The 22,068-nt window shown below is 41.6% G+C and overlaps 8 non-coding genes across 8 annotated transcripts; all 8 read left to right on the plus strand.

The window, feature by feature from the left end:
* Positions 1 to 1,335: 1,335 nt before the first annotated feature.
* TRNAT-CGU (transfer RNA threonine (anticodon CGU)) lies at positions 1,336 to 1,408 on the plus strand. Its single transcript has one exon. It is a non-coding gene; the product is annotated as a tRNA-Thr (tRNA).
* A 1,624-nt stretch (positions 1,409 to 3,032) lies between these two features.
* On the plus strand, positions 3,033 to 3,105 carry TRNAT-CGU (transfer RNA threonine (anticodon CGU)). Its single transcript has one exon. It is a non-coding gene; the product is annotated as a tRNA-Thr (tRNA).
* Positions 3,106 to 4,729: 1,624 nt separating this feature from the next.
* Positions 4,730 to 4,802, plus strand: TRNAT-CGU (transfer RNA threonine (anticodon CGU)). Its single transcript has one exon. It is a non-coding gene; the product is annotated as a tRNA-Thr (tRNA).
* Positions 4,803 to 6,424: 1,622 nt separating this feature from the next.
* On the plus strand, positions 6,425 to 6,497 carry TRNAT-CGU (transfer RNA threonine (anticodon CGU)). The gene has a single exon. It is a non-coding gene; the product is annotated as a tRNA-Thr (tRNA).
* Positions 6,498 to 9,816: 3,319 nt separating this feature from the next.
* TRNAT-CGU (transfer RNA threonine (anticodon CGU)) lies at positions 9,817 to 9,889 on the plus strand. The gene has a single exon. It is a non-coding gene; the product is annotated as a tRNA-Thr (tRNA).
* Positions 9,890 to 13,206: 3,317 nt separating this feature from the next.
* TRNAT-CGU (transfer RNA threonine (anticodon CGU)) lies at positions 13,207 to 13,279 on the plus strand. Its single transcript has one exon. It is a non-coding gene; the product is annotated as a tRNA-Thr (tRNA).
* A 3,317-nt stretch (positions 13,280 to 16,596) lies between these two features.
* TRNAT-CGU (transfer RNA threonine (anticodon CGU)) lies at positions 16,597 to 16,669 on the plus strand. The gene has a single exon. It is a non-coding gene; the product is annotated as a tRNA-Thr (tRNA).
* A 3,319-nt stretch (positions 16,670 to 19,988) lies between these two features.
* Positions 19,989 to 20,061, plus strand: TRNAT-CGU (transfer RNA threonine (anticodon CGU)). Its single transcript has one exon. It is a non-coding gene; the product is annotated as a tRNA-Thr (tRNA).
* Positions 20,062 to 22,068: the final 2,007 nt, after the last annotated feature.

Consider the following 22,068-nt stretch of genomic DNA (forward strand, 5'->3'; position numbering starts at 1 on the left):
AAGGCACGTGTCGGCTTTGGAATGTGGACACTAGTCCCAAAAAAAAGTCTCTCCCATAGCAGGAATTGAACCAGTCAACCAGGAATACTAACTAAGTCTTTCTCCACATGGTGTAAGCAGTACAGTAAACAGCAAGACAGGTGTAAAAAAAAAAAAAAAAAAAAAAAGAGTGTTTTGCTTTGAATACAAAACATAAACATTACAAGAGCTAAAACACGCTACATGGTCAAGGTTTTTGGCACGTCAGTTGAATAATTTGAAGATCATGAGTTTTTTGCTCACAAGTGCCATCCTCCTTTTCTCAAGAGATTTTGTCACTAACTCTGAACTTTCCAATTCAGTTCTACACTGTTTCCGATTAGAAAGAACATGGGAGCCCTAATGACTGACAGGACACATGGCTTGTTGAGTCCCTTGACACTTTTGTGTAAAACTGTGTAGTTGAAAAAGGCTTAAGCTATGAAACAAAAGGAAATCTTTTGCAAAAGTCATAATGCATCGCCAATGTTAAGTATTTTTGTTGCAAAGTGAAAATCTACCAGAAACATTTTTGATTGAAAAACACGCGTCAGTCTTTGAATGGTGGCAGTAGCTAAGATAAAGGTGCATTCCCATACCGGGAGTCGAACCCGGGCCACCCGGGTGAGAACCAGGAATCCTAACCGCTAGACCATATGGGAAAAGATGCGCTAACGTCTCAGTGACATTATGAAAAAAATAAGTTTTCTGCTATGCACAATAAACTTCTGCAGATCTGCAGGTGCAACTTGCTTCGTTAGCGCAGTAGGTAGTGCGTCAGTCTCGTAATCTGAAGGTTGTGAGTTTGAGCCTCACACGGGGCACTGTTCCCTCCTTTTCTCGAGAGATTTTGTCACCAACTTAGAACTTTTCCATTCAATTCTACGTTTTCCATTAGAAAGGAAATGGGAATCCAAATAACTTACAGGACCCATGAGTTGTTGAGTCTCTTGACACTTTGGTGTAAAAAGGGGTGGTTGAGAATGAGTTGAGCTACGAATCCAAATTGAATCTTGCGTGAAGGGTCAGAATGAAGTGCCAAAACGCGGGCGTTCAGCATTTTTGCCTGAAAAAAACAAATCCTACCTGAAATACGTTTGTTTTAAAAACACACGTCAGTCTTTGAATGTTGGCAACGGTGTAGAAAAGGATGTGTTTCCATACCGGGAGTCGAACCCAGGCCACCTGGGTGAAAACCAGGAATCCTAAGCGCTAGACCATACGGGAGAAGATTTACTGCCAGCTCACTTACAATATGAAAAAAAAGAGGTGTACTGCTTTGCACAAGCAACTTCCGCAGATTATTACATGCATCTTGCCTCGTTAGCGCAGCAGGTAGCGCGTCAGTCTCGTAATCTGAAGGTCGTGAGTTCGATTCTCACATGGGGCACTGGTACCTTGTTTCCGTAACTGATTTTGCCACTATCTTGGCTAGAGAGTCACAGCTCTTTTCCATTCAGTAACAAAACATCACCAATTGATGGAAGGGGAGCTCCAATGACAGACAGGGATAAAGGCTTGTTGAGTCCCTTAACACCCAGGAATTAAAAGTGAGAGATATGAATGGTTTGAGATATGACATCAAATAAGCTTTTGTGCAAATAAATATCCAAAAAATCTGGTGGTCTGCATTTTTGGCAGCAAAGAGCAGTTCCAACCTAAACTGATTCTGTCTGCAAGGCACGTGTCGGCTTTGGAATGTGGACACTAGTCCCAAAAAAAAGTCTCTCCCATAGCAGGAATTGAACCAGTCAACCAGGAATACTAACTAAGTCTTTCTCCACATGGTGTAAGCAGTACAGTAAACAGCAAGACAGGTGTAAAAAAAAAAAAAAAAAAAAAAAAGAGTGTTTTGCTTTGAATACAAAACATAAACATTACAAGAGCTAAAACACGCTACATGGTCAAGGTTTTTGGCACGTCAGTTGAATAATTTGAAGATCATGAGTTTTTTTCTTCATAAGTGCCATCCTCCTTTTCTCAAGAGATTTTGTCACTAACTCTGAACTTTCCAATTCAGTTCTACACTGTTTCCGATTAGAAAGAACATGGGAGCCCTAATGACTGACAGGACACATGGCTTGTTGAGTCCCTTGACACTTTTGTGTAAAACTGTGTAGTTGAAAAAGGCTTAAGCTATGAAACAAAAGGAAATCTTTTGCAAAAGTCATAATGCATCGCCAATGTTAAGTATTTTTGTTGCAAAGTGAAAATCTACCAGAAACATTTTTGATTGAAAAACACGCGTCAGTCTTTGAATGGTGGCAGTAGCTAAGATAAAGGTGCATTCCCATACCGGGAGTCGAACCCGGGCCACCCGGGTGAGAACCAGGAATCCTAACCGCTAGACCATATGGGAAAAGATGCGCTAACGTCTCAGTGACATTATGAAAAAAATAAGTTTTCTGCTATGCACAATAAACTTCTGCAGATCTGCAGGTGCAACTTGCTTCGTTAGCGCAGTAGGTAGTGCGTCAGTCTCGTAATCTGAAGGTTGTGAGTTTGAGCCTCACACGGGGCACTGTTCCCTCCTTTTCTCGAGAGATTTTGTCACCAACTTAGAACTTTTCCATTCAATTCTACGTTTTCCATTAGAAAGGAAATGGGAATCCAAATAACTTACAGGACCCATGAGTTGTTGAGTCTCTTGACACTTTGGTGTAAAAAGGGGTGGTTGAGAATGAGTTGAGCTACGAATCCAAATTGAATCTTGCGTGAAGGGTCAGAATGAAGTGCCAAAACGCGGGCGTTCAGCATTTTTGCCTGAAAAAAACAAATCCTACCTGAAATACGTTTGTTTTAAAAACACACGTCAGTCTTTGAATGTTGGCAACGGTGTAGAAAAGGATGTGTTTCCATACCGGGAGTCGAACCCAGGCCACCTGGGTGAAAACCAGGAATCCTAAGCGCTAGACCATACGGGAGAAGATTTACTGCCAGCTCACTTACAATATGAAAAAAAAGAGGTGTACTGCTTTGCACAAGCAACTTCCGCAGATTATTACATGCATCTTGCCTCGTTAGCGCAGCAGGTAGCGCGTCAGTCTCGTAATCTGAAGGTCGTGAGTTCGATTCTCACATGGGGCACTGGTACCTTGTTTCCGTAACTGATTTTGCCACTATCTTGGCTAGAGAGTCACAGCTCTTTTCCATTCAGTAACAAAACATCACCAATTGATGGAAGGGGGGCTCCAATGACAGACAGGGATAAAGGCTTGTTGAGTCCCTTAACACCCAGGAATTAAAAGTGAGAGATATGAATGGTTTGAGATATGACATCAAATAAGCTTTTGTGCAAATAAATATCCAAAAAATCTGGTGGTCTGCATTTTTGGCAGCAAAGAGCAGTTCCAACCTAAACTGATTCTGTCTGCAAGGCACGTGTCGGCTTTGGAATGTGGACACTAGTCCCAAAAAAAAGTCTCTCCCATAGCAGGAATTGAACCAGTCAACCAGGAATACTAACTAAGTCTTTCTCCACATGGTGTAAGCAGTACAGTAAACAGCAAGACAGGTGTAAAAAAAAAAAAAAAAAAAAAAAAGAGTGTTTTGCTTTGAATACAAAACATAAACATTACAAGAGCTAAAACACGCTACATGGTCAAGGTTTTTGGCACGTCAGTTGAATAATTTGAAGATCATGAGTTTTTTTCTTCATAAGTGCCATCCTCCTTTTCTCAAGAGATTTTGTCACTAACTCTGAACTTTCCAATTCAGTTCTACACTGTTTCCGATTAGAAAGAACATGGGAGCCCTAATGACTGACAGGACACATGGCTTGTTGAGTCCCTTGACACTTTTGTGTAAAACTGTGTAGTTGAAAAAGGCTTAAGCTATGAAACAAAAGGAAATCTTTTGCAAAAGTCATAATGCATCGCCAATGTTAAGTATTTTTGTTGCAAAGTGAAAATCTACCAGAAACATTTTTGATTGAAAAACACGCGTCAGTCTTTGAATGGTGGCAGTAGCTAAGATAAAGGTGCATTCCCATACCGGGAGTCGAACCCGGGCCACCCGGGTGAGAACCAGGAATCCTAACCGCTAGACCATATGGGAAAAGATGCGCTAACGTCTCAGTGACATTATGAAAAAAATAAGTTTTCTGCTATGCACAATAAACTTCTGCAGATCTGCAGGTGCAACTTGCTTCGTTAGCGCAGTAGGTAGTGCGTCAGTCTCGTAATCTGAAGGTTGTGAGTTTGAGCCTCACACGGGGCACTGTTCCCTCCTTTTCTCGAGAGATTTTGTCACCAACTTAGAACTTTTCCATTCAATTCTACGTTTTCCATTAGAAAGGAAATGGGAATCCAAATAACTTACAGGACCCATGAGTTGTTGAGTCTCTTGACACTTTGGTGTAAAAAGGGGTGGTTGAGAATGAGTTGAGCTACGAATCCAAATTGAATCTTGCGTGAAGGGTCAGAATGAAGTGCCAAAACGCGGGCGTTCAGCATTTTTGCCTGAAAAAAACAAATCCTACCTGAAATACGTTTGTTTTAAAAACACACGTCAGTCTTTGAATGTTGGCAACGGTGTAGAAAAGGATGTGTTTCCATACCGGGAGTCGAACCCAGGCCACCTGGGTGAAAACCAGGAATCCTAAGCGCTAGACCATACGGGAGAAGATTTACTGCCAGCTCACTTACAATATGAAAAAAAAGAGGTGTACTGCTTTGCACAAGCAACTTCCGCAGATTATTACATGCATCTTGCCTCGTTAGCGCAGCAGGTAGCGCGTCAGTCTCGTAATCTGAAGGTCGTGAGTTCGATTCTCACATGGGGCACTGGTACCTTGTTTCCGTAACTGATTTTGCCACTATCTTGGCTAGAGAGTCACAGCTCTTTTCCATTCAGTAACAAAACATCACCAATTGATGGAAGGGGGGCTCCAATGACAGACAGGGATAAAGGCTTGTTGAGTCCCTTAACACCCAGGAATTAAAAGTGAGAGATATGAATGGTTTGAGATATGACATCAAATAAGCTTTTGTGCAAATAAATATCCAAAAAATCTGGTGGTCTGCATTTTTGGCAGCAAAGAGCAGTTCCAACCTAAACTGATTCTGTCTGCAAGGCACGTGTCGGCTTTGGAATGTGGACACTAGTCCCAAAAAAAAGTCTCTCCCATAGCAGGAATTGAACCAGTCAACCAGGAATACTAACTAAGTCTTTCTCCACATGGTGTAAGCAGTACAGTAAACAGCAAGACAGGTGTAAAAAAAAAAAAAAAAAAAAAAAGAGTGTTTTGCTTTGAATACAAAACATAAACATTACAAGAGCTAAAACACGCTACATGGTCAAGGTTTTTGGCACGTCAGTTGAATAATTTGAAGATCATGAGTTTTTTGCTCACAAGTGCCATCCTCCTTTTCTCAAGAGATTTTGTCACTAACTCTGAACTTTCCAATTCAGTTCTACACTGTTTCCGATTAGAAAGAACATGGGAGCCCTAATGACTGACAGGACACATGGCTTGTTGAGTCCCTTGACACTTTTGTGTAAAACTGTGTAGTTGAAAAAGGCTTAAGCTATGAAACAAAAGGAAATCTTTTGCAAAAGTCATAATGCATCGCCAATGTTAAGTATTTTTGTTGCAAAGTGAAAATCTACCAGAAACATTTTTGATTGAAAAACACGCGTCAGTCTTTGAATGGTGGCAGTAGCTAAGATAAAGGTGCATTCCCATACCGGGAGTCGAACCCGGGCCACCCGGGTGAGAACCAGGAATCCTAACCGCTAGACCATATGGGAAAAGATGCGCTAACGTCTCAGTGACATTATGAAAAAAATAAGTTTTCTGCTATGCACAATAAACTTCTGCAGATCTGCAGGTGCAACTTGCTTCGTTAGCGCAGTAGGTAGTGCGTCAGTCTCGTAATCTGAAGGTTGTGAGTTTGAGCCTCACACGGGGCACTGTTCCCTCCTTTTCTCGAGAGATTTTGTCACCAACTTAGAACTTTTCCATTCAATTCTACGTTTTCCATTAGAAAGGAAATGGGAATCCAAATAACTTACAGGACCCATGAGTTGTTGAGTCTCTTGACACTTTGGTGTAAAAAGGGGTGGTTGAGAATGAGTTGAGCTACGAATCCAAATTGAATCTTGCGTGAAGGGTCAGAATGAAGTGCCAAAACGCGGGCGTTCAGCATTTTTGCCTGAAAAAAACAAATCCTACCTGAAATACGTTTGTTTTAAAAACACACGTCAGTCTTTGAATGTTGGCAACGGTGTAGAAAAGGATGTGTTTCCATACCGGGAGTCGAACCCAGGCCACCTGGGTGAAAACCAGGAATCCTAAGCGCTAGACCATACGGGAGAAGATTTACTGCCAGCTCACTTACAATATGAAAAAAAAGAGGTGTACTGCTTTGCACAAGCAACTTCCGCAGATTATTACATGCATCTTGCCTCGTTAGCGCAGCAGGTAGCGCGTCAGTCTCGTAATCTGAAGGTCGTGAGTTCGATTCTCACATGGGGCACTGGTACCTTGTTTCCGTAACTGATTTTGCCACTATCTTGGCTAGAGAGTCACAGCTCTTTTCCATTCAGTAACAAAACATCACCAATTGATGGAAGGGGGGCTCCAATGACAGACAGGGATAAAGGCTTGTTGAGTCCCTTAACACCCAGGAATTAAAAGTGAGAGATATGAATGGTTTGAGATATGACATCAAATAAGCTTTTGTGCAAATAAATATCCAAAAAATCTGGTGGTCTGCATTTTTGGCAGCAAAGAGCAGTTCCAACCTAAACTGATTCTGTCTGCAAGGCACGTGTCGGCTTTGGAATGTGGACACTAGTCCCAAAAAAAAGTCTCTCCCATAGCAGGAATTGAACCAGTCAACCAGGAATACTAACTAAGTCTTTCTCCACATGGTGTAAGCAGTACAGTAAACAGCAAGACAGGTGTAAAAAAAAAAAAAAAAAAAAAAAGAGTGTTTTGCTTTGAATACAAAACATAAACATTACAAGAGCTAAAACACGCTACATGGTCAAGGTTTTTGGCACGTCAGTTGAATAATTTGAAGATCATGAGTTTTTTGCTCACAAGTGCCATCCTCCTTTTCTCAAGAGATTTTGTCACTAACTCTGAACTTTCCAATTCAGTTCTACACTGTTTCCGATTAGAAAGAACATGGGAGCCCTAATGACTGACAGGACACATGGCTTGTTGAGTCCCTTGACACTTTTGTGTAAAACTGTGTAGTTGAAAAAGGCTTAAGCTATGAAACAAAAGGAAATCTTTTGCAAAAGTCATAATGCATCGCCAATGTTAAGTATTTTTGTTGCAAAGTGAAAATCTACCAGAAACATTTTTGATTGAAAAACACGCGTCAGTCTTTGAATGGTGGCAGTAGCTAAGATAAAGGTGCATTCCCATACCGGGAGTCGAACCCGGGCCACCCGGGTGAGAACCAGGAATCCTAACCGCTAGACCATATGGGAAAAGATGCGCTAACGTCTCAGTGACATTATGAAAAAAATAAGTTTTCTGCTATGCACAATAAACTTCTGCAGATCTGCAGGTGCAACTTGCTTCGTTAGCGCAGTAGGTAGTGCGTCAGTCTCGTAATCTGAAGGTTGTGAGTTTGAGCCTCACACGGGGCACTGTTCCCTCCTTTTCTCGAGAGATTTTGTCACCAACTTAGAACTTTTCCATTCAATTCTACGTTTTCCATTAGAAAGGAAATGGGAATCCAAATAACTTACAGGACCCATGAGTTGTTGAGTCTCTTGACACTTTGGTGTAAAAAGGGGTGGTTGAGAATGAGTTGAGCTACGAATCCAAATTGAATCTTGCGTGAAGGGTCAGAATGAAGTGCCAAAACGCGGGCGTTCAGCATTTTTGCCTGAAAAAAACAAATCCTACCTGAAATACGTTTGTTTTAAAAACACACGTCAGTCTTTGAATGTTGGCAACGGTGTAGAAAAGGATGTGTTTCCATACCGGGAGTCGAACCCAGGCCACCTGGGTGAAAACCAGGAATCCTAAGCGCTAGACCATACGGGAGAAGATTTACTGCCAGCTCACTTACAATATGAAAAAAAAGAGGTGTACTGCTTTGCACAAGCAACTTCCGCAGATTATTACATGCATCTTGCCTCGTTAGCGCAGCAGGTAGCGCGTCAGTCTCGTAATCCGAAGGTCGTGAGTTCGATTCTCACATGGGGCACTGGTACCTTGTTTCCGTAACTGATTTTGCCACTATCTTGGCTAGAGAGTCACAGCTCTTTTCCATTCAGTAACAAAACATCACCAATTGATGGAAGGGGAGCTCCAATGACAGACAGGGATAAAGGCTTGTTGAGTCCCTTAACACCCAGGAATTAAAAGTGAGAGATATGAATGGTTTGAGATATGACATCAAATAAGCTTTTGTGCAAATAAATATCCAAAAAATCTGGTGGTCTGCATTTTTGGCAGCAAAGAGCAGTTCCAACCTAAACTGATTCTGTCTGCAAGGCACGTGTCGGCTTTGGAATGTGGACACTAGTCCCAAAAAAAAGTCTCTCCCATAGCAGGAATTGAACCAGTCAACCAGGAATACTAACTAAGTCTTTCTCCACATGGTGTAAGCAGTACAGTAAACAGCAAGACAGGTGTAAAAAAAAAAAAAAAAAAAAAAAAGAGTGTTTTGCTTTGAATACAAAACATAAACATTACAAGAGCTAAAACACGCTACATGGTCAAGGTTTTTGGCACGTCAGTTGAATAATTTGAAGATCATGAGTTTTTTTCTTCATAAGTGCCATCCTCCTTTTCTCAAGAGATTTTGTCACTAACTCTGAACTTTCCAATTCAGTTCTACACTGTTTCCGATTAGAAAGAACATGGGAGCCCTAATGACTGACAGGACACATGGCTTGTTGAGTCCCTTGACACTTTTGTGTAAAACTGTGTAGTTGAAAAAGGCTTAAGCTATGAAACAAAAGGAAATCTTTTGCAAAAGTCATAATGCATCGCCAATGTTAAGTATTTTTGTTGCAAAGTGAAAATCTACCAGAAACATTTTTGATTGAAAAACACGCGTCAGTCTTTGAATGGTGGCAGTAGCTAAGATAAAGGTGCATTCCCATACCGGGAGTCGAACCCGGGCCACCCGGGTGAGAACCAGGAATCCTAACCGCTAGACCATATGGGAAAAGATGCGCTAACGTCTCAGTGACATTATGAAAAAAATAAGTTTTCTGCTATGCACAATAAACTTCTGCAGATCTGCAGGTGCAACTTGCTTCGTTAGCGCAGTAGGTAGTGCGTCAGTCTCGTAATCTGAAGGTTGTGAGTTTGAGCCTCACACGGGGCACTGTTCCCTCCTTTTCTCGAGAGATTTTGTCACCAACTTAGAACTTTTCCATTCAATTCTACGTTTTCCATTAGAAAGGAAATGGGAATCCAAATAACTTACAGGACCCATGAGTTGTTGAGTCTCTTGACACTTTGGTGTAAAAAGGGGTGGTTGAGAATGAGTTGAGCTACGAATCCAAATTGAATCTTGCGTGAAGGGTCAGAATGAAGTGCCAAAACGCGGGCGTTCAGCATTTTTGCCTGAAAAAAACAAATCCTACCTGAAATACGTTTGTTTTAAAAACACACGTCAGTCTTTGAATGTTGGCAACGGTGTAGAAAAGGATGTGTTTCCATACCGGGAGTCGAACCCAGGCCACCTGGGTGAAAACCAGGAATCCTAAGCGCTAGACCATACGGGAGAAGATTTACTGCCAGCTCACTTACAATATGAAAAAAAAGAGGTGTACTGCTTTGCACAAGCAACTTCCGCAGATTATTACATGCATCTTGCCTCGTTAGCGCAGCAGGTAGCGCGTCAGTCTCGTAATCTGAAGGTCGTGAGTTCGATTCTCACATGGGGCACTGGTACCTTGTTTCCGTAACTGATTTTGCCACTATCTTGGCTAGAGAGTCACAGCTCTTTTCCATTCAGTAACAAAACATCACCAATTGATGGAAGGGGGGCTCCAATGACAGACAGGGATAAAGGCTTGTTGAGTCCCTTAACACCCAGGAATTAAAAGTGAGAGATATGAATGGTTTGAGATATGACATCAAATAAGCTTTTGTGCAAATAAATATCCAAAAAATCTGGTGGTCTGCATTTTTGGCAGCAAAGAGCAGTTCCAACCTAAACTGATTCTGTCTGCAAGGCACGTGTCGGCTTTGGAATGTGGACACTAGTCCCAAAAAAAAGTCTCTCCCATAGCAGGAATTGAACCAGTCAACCAGGAATACTAACTAAGTCTTTCTCCACATGGTGTAAGCAGTACAGTAAACAGCAAGACAGGTGTAAAAAAAAAAAAAAAAAAAAAAAGAGTGTTTTGCTTTGAATACAAAACATAAACATTACAAGAGCTAAAACACGCTACATGGTCAAGGTTTTTGGCACGTCAGTTGAATAATTTGAAGATCATGAGTTTTTTGCTCACAAGTGCCATCCTCCTTTTCTCAAGAGATTTTGTCACTAACTCTGAACTTTCCAATTCAGTTCTACACTGTTTCCGATTAGAAAGAACATGGGAGCCCTAATGACTGACAGGACACATGGCTTGTTGAGTCCCTTGACACTTTTGTGTAAAACTGTGTAGTTGAAAAAGGCTTAAGCTATGAAACAAAAGGAAATCTTTTGCAAAAGTCATAATGCATCGCCAATGTTAAGTATTTTTGTTGCAAAGTGAAAATCTACCAGAAACATTTTTGATTGAAAAACACGCGTCAGTCTTTGAATGGTGGCAGTAGCTAAGATAAAGGTGCATTCCCATACCGGGAGTCGAACCCGGGCCACCCGGGTGAGAACCAGGAATCCTAACCGCTAGACCATATGGGAAAAGATGCGCTAACGTCTCAGTGACATTATGAAAAAAATAAGTTTTCTGCTATGCACAATAAACTTCTGCAGATCTGCAGGTGCAACTTGCTTCGTTAGCGCAGTAGGTAGTGCGTCAGTCTCGTAATCTGAAGGTTGTGAGTTTGAGCCTCACACGGGGCACTGTTCCCTCCTTTTCTCGAGAGATTTTGTCACCAACTTAGAACTTTTCCATTCAATTCTACGTTTTCCATTAGAAAGGAAATGGGAATCCAAATAACTTACAGGACCCATGAGTTGTTGAGTCTCTTGACACTTTGGTGTAAAAAGGGGTGGTTGAGAATGAGTTGAGCTACGAATCCAAATTGAATCTTGCGTGAAGGGTCAGAATGAAGTGCCAAAACGCGGGCGTTCAGCATTTTTGCCTGAAAAAAACAAATCCTACCTGAAATACGTTTGTTTTAAAAACACACGTCAGTCTTTGAATGTTGGCAACGGTGTAGAAAAGGATGTGTTTCCATACCGGGAGTCGAACCCAGGCCACCTGGGTGAAAACCAGGAATCCTAAGCGCTAGACCATACGGGAGAAGATTTACTGCCAGCTCACTTACAATATGAAAAAAAAGAGGTGTACTGCTTTGCACAAGCAACTTCCGCAGATTATTACATGCATCTTGCCTCGTTAGCGCAGCAGGTAGCGCGTCAGTCTCGTAATCCGAAGGTCGTGAGTTCGATTCTCACATGGGGCACTGGTACCTTGTTTCCGTAACTGATTTTGCCACTATCTTGGCTAGAGAGTCACAGCTCTTTTCCATTCAGTAACAAAACATCACCAATTGATGGAAGGGGAGCTCCAATGACAGACAGGGATAAAGGCTTGTTGAGTCCCTTAACACCCAGGAATTAAAAGTGAGAGATATGAATGGTTTGAGATATGACATCAAATAAGCTTTTGTGCAAATAAATATCCAAAAAATCTGGTGGTCTGCATTTTTGGCAGCAAAGAGCAGTTCCAACCTAAACTGATTCTGTCTGCAAGGCACGTGTCGGCTTTGGAATGTGGACACTAGTCCCAAAAAAAAGTCTCTCCCATAGCAGGAATTGAACCAGTCAACCAGGAATACTAACTAAGTCTTTCTCCACATGGTGTAAGCAGTACAGTAAACAGCAAGACAGGTGTAAAAAAAAAAAAAAAAAAAAAAAGAGTGTTTTGCTTTGAATACAAAACATAAACATTACAAGAGCTAAAACACGCTACATGGTCAAGGTTTTTGGCACGTCAGTTGAATAATTTGAAGATCATGAGTTTTTTGCTCACAAGTGCCATCCTCCTTTTCTCAAGAGATTTTGTCACTAACTCTGAACTTTCCAATTCAGTTCTACACTGTTTCCGATTAGAAAGAACATGGGAGCCCTAATGACTGACAGGACACATGGCTTGTTGAGTCCCTTGACACTTTTGTGTAAAACTGTGTAGTTGAAAAAGGCTTAAGCTATGAAACAAAAGGAAATCTTTTGCAAAAGTCATAATGCATCGCCAATGTTAAGTATTTTTGTTGCAAAGTGAAAATCTACCAGAAACATTTTTGATTGAAAAACACGCGTCAGTCTTTGAATGGTGGCAGTAGCTAAGATAAAGGTGCATTCCCATACCGGGAGTCGAACCCGGGCCACCCGGGTGAGAACCAGGAATCCTAACCGCTAGACCATATGGGAAAAGATGCGCTAACGTCTCAGTGACATTATGAAAAAAATAAGTTTTCTGCTATGCACAATAAACTTCTGCAGATCTGCAGGTGCAACTTGCTTCGTTAGCGCAGTAGGTAGTGCGTCAGTCTCGTAATCTGAAGGTTGTGAGTTTGAGCCTCACACGGGGCACTGTTCCCTCCTTTTCTCGAGAGATTTTGTCACCAACTTAGAACTTTTCCATTCAATTCTACGTTTTCCATTAGAAAGGAAATGGGAATCCAAATAACTTACAGGACCCATGAGTTGTTGAGTCTCTTGACACTTTGGTGTAAAAAGGGGTGGTTGAGAATGAGTTGAGCTACGAATCCAAATTGAATCTTGCGTGAAGGGTCAGAATGAAGTGCCAAAACGCGGGCGTTCAGCATTTTTGCCTGAAAAAAACAAATCCTACCTGAAATACGTTTGTTTTAAAAACACACGTCAGTCTTTGAATGTTGGCAACGGTGTAGAAAAGGATGTGTTTCCATACCGGGAGTCGAACCCAGGCCACCTGGGTGAAAACCAGGAATCCTAAGCGCTAGACCATACGGGAGAAGATTTACTGCCAGCTCACTTACAATATGAAAAAAAAGAGGTGTACTGCTTTGCACAAGCAACTTCCGCAGATTATTACATGCATCTTGCCTCGTTAGCGCAGCAGGTAGCGCGTCAGTCTCGTAATCTGAAGGTCGTGAGTTCGATTCTCACATGGGGCACTGGTACCTTGTTTCCGTAACTGATTTTGCCACTATCTTGGCTAGAGAGTCACAGCTCTTTTCCATTCAGTAACAAAACATCACCAATTGATGGAAGGGGGGCTCCAATGACAGACAGGGATAAAGGCTTGTTGAGTCCCTTAACACCCAGGAATTAAAAGTGAGAGATATGAATGGTTTGAGATATGACATCAAATAAGCTTTTGTGCAAATAAATATCCAAAAAATCTGGTGGTCTGCATTTTTGGCAGCAAAGAGCAGTTCCAACCTAAACTGATTCTGTCTGCAAGGCACGTGTCGGCTTTGGAATGTGGACACTAGTCCCAAAAAAAAGTCTCTCCCATAGCAGGAATTGAACCAGTCAACCAGGAATACTAACTAAGTCTTTCTCCACATGGTGTAAGCAGTACAGTAAACAGCAAGACAGGTGTAAAAAAAAAAAAAAAAAAAAAAAGAGTGTTTTGCTTTGAATACAAAACATAAACATTACAAGAGCTAAAACACGCTACATGGTCAAGGTTTTTGGCACGTCAGTTGAATAATTTGAAGATCATGAGTTTTTTGCTCACAAGTGCCATCCTCCTTTTCTCAAGAGATTTTGTCACTAACTCTGAACTTTCCAATTCAGTTCTACACTGTTTCCGATTAGAAAGAACATGGGAGCCCTAATGACTGACAGGACACATGGCTTGTTGAGTCCCTTGACACTTTTGTGTAAAACTGTGTAGTTGAAAAAGGCTTAAGCTATGAAACAAAAGGAAATCTTTTGCAAAAGTCATAATGCATCGCCAATGTTAAGTATTTTTGTTGCAAAGTGAAAATCTACCAGAAACATTTTTGATTGAAAAACACGCGTCAGTCTTTGAATGGTGGCAGTAGCTAAGATAAAGGTGCATTCCCATACCGGGAGTCGAACCCGGGCCACCCGGGTGAGAACCAGGAATCCTAACCGCTAGACCATATGGGAAAAGATGCGCTAACGTCTCAGTGACATTATGAAAAAAATAAGTTTTCTGCTATGCACAATAAACTTCTGCAGATCTGCAGGTGCAACTTGCTTCGTTAGCGCAGTAGGTAGTGCGTCAGTCTCGTAATCTGAAGGTTGTGAGTTTGAGCCTCACACGGGGCACTGTTCCCTCCTTTTCTCGAGAGATTTTGTCACCAACTTAGAACTTTTCCATTCAATTCTACGTTTTCCATTAGAAAGGAAATGGGAATCCAAATAACTTACAGGACCCATGAGTTGTTGAGTCTCTTGACACTTTGGTGTAAAAAGGGGTGGTTGAGAATGAGTTGAGCTACGAATCCAAATTGAATCTTGCGTGAAGGGTCAGAATGAAGTGCCAAAACGCGGGCGTTCAGCATTTTTGCCTGAAAAAAACAAATCCTACCTGAAATACGTTTGTTTTAAAAACACACGTCAGTCTTTGAATGTTGGCAACGGTGTAGAAAAGGATGTGTTTCCATACCGGGAGTCGAACCCAGGCCACCTGGGTGAAAACCAGGAATCCTAAGCGCTAGACCATACGGGAGAAGATTTACTGCCAGCTCACTTACAATATGAAAAAAAAGAGGTGTACTGCTTTGCACAAGCAACTTCCGCAGATTATTACATGCATCTTGCCTCGTTAGCGCAGCAGGTAGCGCGTCAGTCTCGTAATCCGAAGGTCGTGAGTTCGATTCTCACATGGGGCACTGGTACCTTGTTTCCGTAACTGATTTTGCCACTATCTTGGCTAGAGAGTCACAGCTCTTTTCCATTCAGTAACAAAACATCACCAATTGATGGAAGGGGAGCTCCAATGACAGACAGGGATAAAGGCTTGTTGAGTCCCTTAACACCCAGGAATTAAAAGTGAGAGATATGAATGGTTTGAGATATGACATCAAATAAGCTTTTGTGCAAATAAATATCCAAAAAATCTGGTGGTCTGCATTTTTGGCAGCAAAGAGCAGTTCCAACCTAAACTGATTCTGTCTGCAAGGCACGTGTCGGCTTTGGAATGTGGACACTAGTCCCAAAAAAAAGTCTCTCCCATAGCAGGAATTGAACCAGTCAACCAGGAATACTAACTAAGTCTTTCTCCACATGGTGTAAGCAGTACAGTAAACAGCAAGACAGGTGTAAAAAAAAAAAAAAAAAAAAAAAGAGTGTTTTGCTTTGAATACAAAACATAAACATTACAAGAGCTAAAACACGCTACATGGTCAAGGTTTTTGGCACGTCAGTTGAATAATTTGAAGATCATGAGTTTTTTGCTCACAAGTGCCATCCTCCTTTTCTCAAGAGATTTTGTCACTAACTCTGAACTTTCCAATTCAGTTCTACACTGTTTCCGATTAGAAAGAACATGGGAGCCCTAATGACTGACAGGACACATGGCTTGTTGAGTCCCTTGACACTTTTGTGTAAAACTGTGTAGTTGAAAAAGGCTTAAGCTATGAAACAAAAGGAAATCTTTTGCAAAAGTCATAATGCATCGCCAATGTTAAGTATTTTTGTTGCAAAGTGAAAATCTACCAGAAACATTTTTGATTGAAAAACACGCGTCAGTCTTTGAATGGTGGCAGTAGCTAAGATAAAGGTGCATTCCCATACCGGGAGTCGAACCCGGGCCACCCGGGTGAGAACCAGGAATCCTAACCGCTAGACCATATGGGAAAAGATGCGCTAACGTCTCAGTGACATTATGAAAAAAATAAGTTTTCTGCTATGCACAATAAACTTCTGCAGATCTGCAGGTGCAACTTGCTTCGTTAGCGCAGTAGGTAGTGCGTCAGTCTCGTAATCTGAAGGTTGTGAGTTTGAGCCTCACACGGGGCACTGTTCCCTCCTTTTCTCGAGAGATTTTGTCACCAACTTAGAACTTTTCCATTCAATTCTACGTTTTCCATTAGAAAGGAAATGGGAATCCAAATAACTTACAGGACCCATGAGTTGTTGAGTCTCTTGACACTTTGGTGTAAAAAGGGGTGGTTGAGAATGAGTTGAGCTACGAATCCAAATTGAATCTTGCGTGAAGGGTCAGAATGAAGTGCCAAAACGCGGGCGTTCAGCATTTTTGCCTGAAAAAAACAAATCCTACCTGAAATACGTTTGTTTTAAAAACACACGTCAGTCTTTGAATGTTGGCAACGGTGTAGAAAAGGATGTGTTTCCATACCGGGAGTCGAACCCAGGCCACCTGGGTGAAAACCAGGAATCCTAAGCGCTAGACCATACGGGAGAAGATTTACTGCCAGCTCACTTACAATATGAAAAAAAAGAGGTGTACTGCTTTGCACAAGCAACTTCCGCAGATTATTACATGCATCTTGCCTCGTTAGCGCAGCAGGTAGCGCGTCAGTCTCGTAATCTGAAGGTCGTGAGTTCGATTCTCACATGGGGCACTGGTACCTTGTTTCCGTAACTGATTTTGCCACTATCTTGGCTAGAGAGTCACAGCTCTTTTCCATTCAGTAACAAAACATCACCAATTGATGGAAGGGGAGCTCCAATGACAGACAGGGATAAAGGCTTGTTGAGTCCCTTAACACCCAGGAATTAAAAGTGAGAGATATGAATGGTTTGAGATATGACATCAAATAAGCTTTTGTGCAAATAAATATCCAAAAAATCTGGTGGTCTGCATTTTTGGCAGCAAAGAGCAGTTCCAACCTAAACTGATTCTGTCTGCAAGGCACGTGTCGGCTTTGGAATGTGGACACTAGTCCCAAAAAAAAGTCTCTCCCATAGCAGGAATTGAACCAGTCAACCAGGAATACTAACTAAGTCTTTCTCCACATGGTGTAAGCAGTACAGTAAACAGCAAGACAGGTGTAAAAAAAAAAAAAAAAAAAAAAAAGAGTGTTTTGCTTTGAATACAAAACATAAACATTACAAGAGCTAAAACACGCTACATGGTCAAGGTTTTTGGCACGTCAGTTGAATAATTTGAAGATCATGAGTTTTTTTCTTCATAAGTGCCATCCTCCTTTTCTCAAGAGATTTTGTCACTAACTCTGAACTTTCCAATTCAGTTCTACACTGTTTCCGATTAGAAAGAACATGGGAGCCCTAATGACTGACAGGACACATGGCTTGTTGAGTCCCTTGACACTTTTGTGTAAAACTGTGTAGTTGAAAAAGGCTTAAGCTATGAAACAAAAGGAAATCTTTTGCAAAAGTCATAATGCATCGCCAATGTTAAGTATTTTTGTTGCAAAGTGAAAATCTACCAGAAACATTTTTGATTGAAAAACACGCGTCAGTCTTTGAATGGTGGCAGTAGCTAAGATAAAGGTGCATTCCCATACCGGGAGTCGAACCCGGGCCACCCGGGTGAGAACCAGGAATCCTAACCGCTAGACCATATGGGAAAAGATGCGCTAACGTCTCAGTGACATTATGAAAAAAATAAGTTTTCTGCTATGCACAATAAACTTCTGCAGATCTGCAGGTGCAACTTGCTTCGTTAGCGCAGTAGGTAGTGCGTCAGTCTCGTAATCTGAAGGTTGTGAGTTTGAGCCTCACACGGGGCACTGTTCCCTCCTTTTCTCGAGAGATTTTGTCACCAACTTAGAACTTTTCCATTCAATTCTACGTTTTCCATTAGAAAGGAAATGGGAATCCAAATAACTTACAGGACCCATGAGTTGTTGAGTCTCTTGACACTTTGGTGTAAAAAGGGGTGGTTGAGAATGAGTTGAGCTACGAATCCAAATTGAATCTTGCGTGAAGGGTCAGAATGAAGTGCCAAAACGCGGGCGTTCAGCATTTTTGCCTGAAAAAAACAAATCCTACCTGAAATACGTTTGTTTTAAAAACACACGTCAGTCTTTGAATGTTGGCAACGGTGTAGAAAAGGATGTGTTTCCATACCGGGAGTCGAACCCAGGCCACCTGGGTGAAAACCAGGAATCCTAAGCGCTAGACCATACGGGAGAAGATTTACTGCCAGCTCACTTACAATATGAAAAAAAAGAGGTGTACTGCTTTGCACAAGCAACTTCCGCAGATTATTACATGCATCTTGCCTCGTTAGCGCAGCAGGTAGCGCGTCAGTCTCGTAATCCGAAGGTCGTGAGTTCGATTCTCACATGGGGCACTGGTACCTTGTTTCCGTAACTGATTTTGCCACTATCTTGGCTAGAGAGTCACAGCTCTTTTCCATTCAGTAACAAAACATCACCAATTGATGGAAGGGGAGCTCCAATGACAGACAGGGATAAAGGCTTGTTGAGTCCCTTAACACCCAGGAATTAAAAGTGAGAGATATGAATGGTTTGAGATATGACATCAAATAAGCTTTTGTGCAAATAAATATCCAAAAAATCTGGTGGTCTGCATTTTTGGCAGCAAAGAGCAGTTCCAACCTAAACTGATTCTGTCTGCAAGGCACGTGTCGGCTTTGGAATGTGGACACTAGTCCCAAAAAAAAGTCTCTCCCATAGCAGGAATTGAACCAGTCAACCAGGAATACTAACTAAGTCTTTCTCCACATGGTGTAAGCAGTACAGTAAACAGCAAGACAGGTGTAAAAAAAAAAAAAAAAAAAAAAAGAGTGTTTTGCTTTGAATACAAAACATAAACATTACAAGAGCTAAAACACGCTACATGGTCAAGGTTTTTGGCACGTCAGTTGAATAATTTGAAGATCATGAGTTTTTTGCTCACAAGTGCCATCCTCCTTTTCTCAAGAGATTTTGTCACTAACTCTGAACTTTCCAATTCAGTTCTACACTGTTTCCGATTAGAAAGAACATGGGAGCCCTAATGACTGACAGGACACATGGCTTGTTGAGTCCCTTGACACTTTTGTGTAAAACTGTGTAGTTGAAAAAGGCTTAAGCTATGAAACAAAAGGAAATCTTTTGCAAAAGTCATAATGCATCGCCAATGTTAAGTATTTTTGTTGCAAAGTGAAAATCTACCAGAAACATTTTTGATTGAAAAACACGCGTCAGTCTTTGAATGGTGGCAGTAGCTAAGATAAAGGTGCATTCCCATACCGGGAGTCGAACCCGGGCCACCCGGGTGAGAACCAGGAATCCTAACCGCTAGACCATATGGGAAAAGATGCGCTAACGTCTCAGTGACATTATGAAAAAAATAAGTTTTCTGCTATGCACAATAAACTTCTGCAGATCTGCAGGTGCAACTTGCTTCGTTAGCGCAGTAGGTAGTGCGTCAGTCTCGTAATCTGAAGGTTGTGAGTTTGAGCCTCACACGGGGCACTGTTCCCTCCTTTTCTCGAGAGATTTTGTCACCAACTTAGAACTTTTCCATTCAATTCTACGTTTTCCATTAGAAAGGAAATGGGAATCCAAATAACTTACAGGACCCATGAGTTGTTGAGTCTCTTGACACTTTGGTGTAAAAAGGGGTGGTTGAGAATGAGTTGAGCTACGAATCCAAATTGAATCTTGCGTGAAGGGTCAGAATGAAGTGCCAAAACGCGGGCGTTCAGCATTTTTGCCTGAAAAAAACAAATCCTACCTGAAATACGTTTGTTTTAAAAACACACGTCAGTCTTTGAATGTTGGCAACGGTGTAGAAAAGGATGTGTTTCCATACCGGGAGTCGAACCCAGGCCACCTGGGTGAAAACCAGGAATCCTAAGCGCTAGACCATACGGGAGAAGATTTACTGCCAGCTCACTTACAATATGAAAAAAAAGAGGTGTACTGCTTTGCACAAGCAACTTCCGCAGATTATTACATGCATCTTGCCTCGTTAGCGCAGCAGGTAGCGCGTCAGTCTCGTAATCTGAAGGTCGTGAGTTCGATTCTCACATGGGGCACTGGTACCTTGTTTCCGTAACTGATTTTGCCACTATCTTGGCTAGAGAGTCACAGCTCTTTTCCATTCAGTAACAAAACATCACCAATTGATGGAAGGGGAGCTCCAATGACAGACAGGGATAAAGGCTTGTTGAGTCCCTTAACACCCAGGAATTAAAAGTGAGAGATATGAATGGTTTGAGATATGACATCAAATAAGCTTTTGTGCAAATAAATATCCAAAAAATCTGGTGGTCTGCATTTTTGGCAGCAAAGAGCAGTTCCAACCTAAACTGATTCTGTCTGCAAGGCACGTGTCGGCTTTGGAATGTGGACACTAGTCCCAAAAAAAAGTCTCTCCCATAGCAGGAATTGAACCAGTCAACCAGGAATACTAACTAAGTCTTTCTCCACATGGTGTAAGCAGTACAGTAAACAGCAAGACAGGTGTAAAAAAAAAAAAAAAAAAAAAAAAGAGTGTTTTGCTTTGAATACAAAACATAAACATTACAAGAGCTAAAACACGCTACATGGTCAAGGTTTTTGGCACGTCAGTTGAATAATTTGAAGATCATGAGTTTTTTTCTTCATAAGTGCCATCCTCCTTTTCTCAAGAGATTTTGTCACTAACTCTGAACTTTCCAATTCAGTTCTACACTGTTTCCGATTAGAAAGAACATGGGAGCCCTAATGACTGACAGGACACATGGCTTGTTGAGTCCCTTGACACTTTTGTGTAAAACTGTGTAGTTGAAAAAGGCTTAAGCTATGAAACAAAAGGAAATCTTTTGCAAAAGTCATAATGCATCGCCAATGTTAAGTATTTTTGTTGCAAAGTGAAAATCTACCAGAAACATTTTTGATTGAAAAACACGCGTCAGTCTTTGAATGGTGGCAGTAGCTAAGATAAAGGTGCATTCCCATACCGGGAGTCGAACCCGGGCCACCCGGGTGAGAACCAGGAATCCTAACCGCTAGACCATATGGGAAAAGATGCGCTAACGTCTCAGTGACATTATGAAAAAAATAAGTTTTCTGCTATGCACAATAAACTTCTGCAGATCTGCAGGTGCAACTTGCTTCGTTAGCGCAGTAGGTAGTGCGTCAGTCTCGTAATCTGAAGGTTGTGAGTTTGAGCCTCACACGGGGCACTGTTCCCTCCTTTTCTCGAGAGATTTTGTCACCAACTTAGAACTTTTCCATTCAATTCTACGTTTTCCATTAGAAAGGAAATGGGAATCCAAATAACTTACAGGACCCATGAGTTGTTGAGTCTCTTGACACTTTGGTGTAAAAAGGGGTGGTTGAGAATGAGTTGAGCTACGAATCCAAATTGAATCTTGCGTGAAGGGTCAGAATGAAGTGCCAAAACGCGGGCGTTCAGCATTTTTGCCTGAAAAAAACAAATCCTACCTGAAATACGTTTGTTTTAAAAACACACGTCAGTCTTTGAATGTTGGCAACGGTGTAGAAAAGGATGTGTTTCCATACCGGGAGTCGAACCCAGGCCACCTGGGTGAAAACCAGGAATCCTAAGCGCTAGACCATACGGGAGAAGATTTACTGCCAGCTCACTTACAATATGAAAAAAAAGAGGTGTACTGCTTTGCACAAGCAACTTCCGCAGATTATTACATGCATCTTGCCTCGTTAGCGCAGCAGGTAGCGCGTCAGTCTCGTAATCCGAAGGTCGTGAGTTCGATTCTCACATGGGGCACTGGTACCTTGTTTCCGTAACTGATTTTGCCACTATCTTGGCTAGAGAGTCACAGCTCTTTTCCATTCAGTAACAAAACATCACCAATTGATGGAAGGGGAGCTCCAATGACAGACAGGGATAAAGGCTTGTTGAGTCCCTTAACACCCAGGAATTAAAAGTGAGAGATATGAATGGTTTGAGATATGACATCAAATAAGCTTTTGTGCAAATAAATATCCAAAAAATCTGGTGGTCTGCATTTTTGGCAGCAAAGAGCAGTTCCAACCTAAACTGATTCTGTCTGCAAGGCACGTGTCGGCTTTGGAAT

Source organism: Phyllobates terribilis, unplaced genomic scaffold, assembly GCF_046119375.1.
Source record: "Phyllobates terribilis strain yellow unplaced genomic scaffold, ASM4611937v1 Scaffold_1042__1_contigs__length_457206, whole genome shotgun sequence".
NCBI lineage: Eukaryota > Metazoa > Chordata > Amphibia > Anura > Dendrobatidae > Phyllobates > Phyllobates terribilis.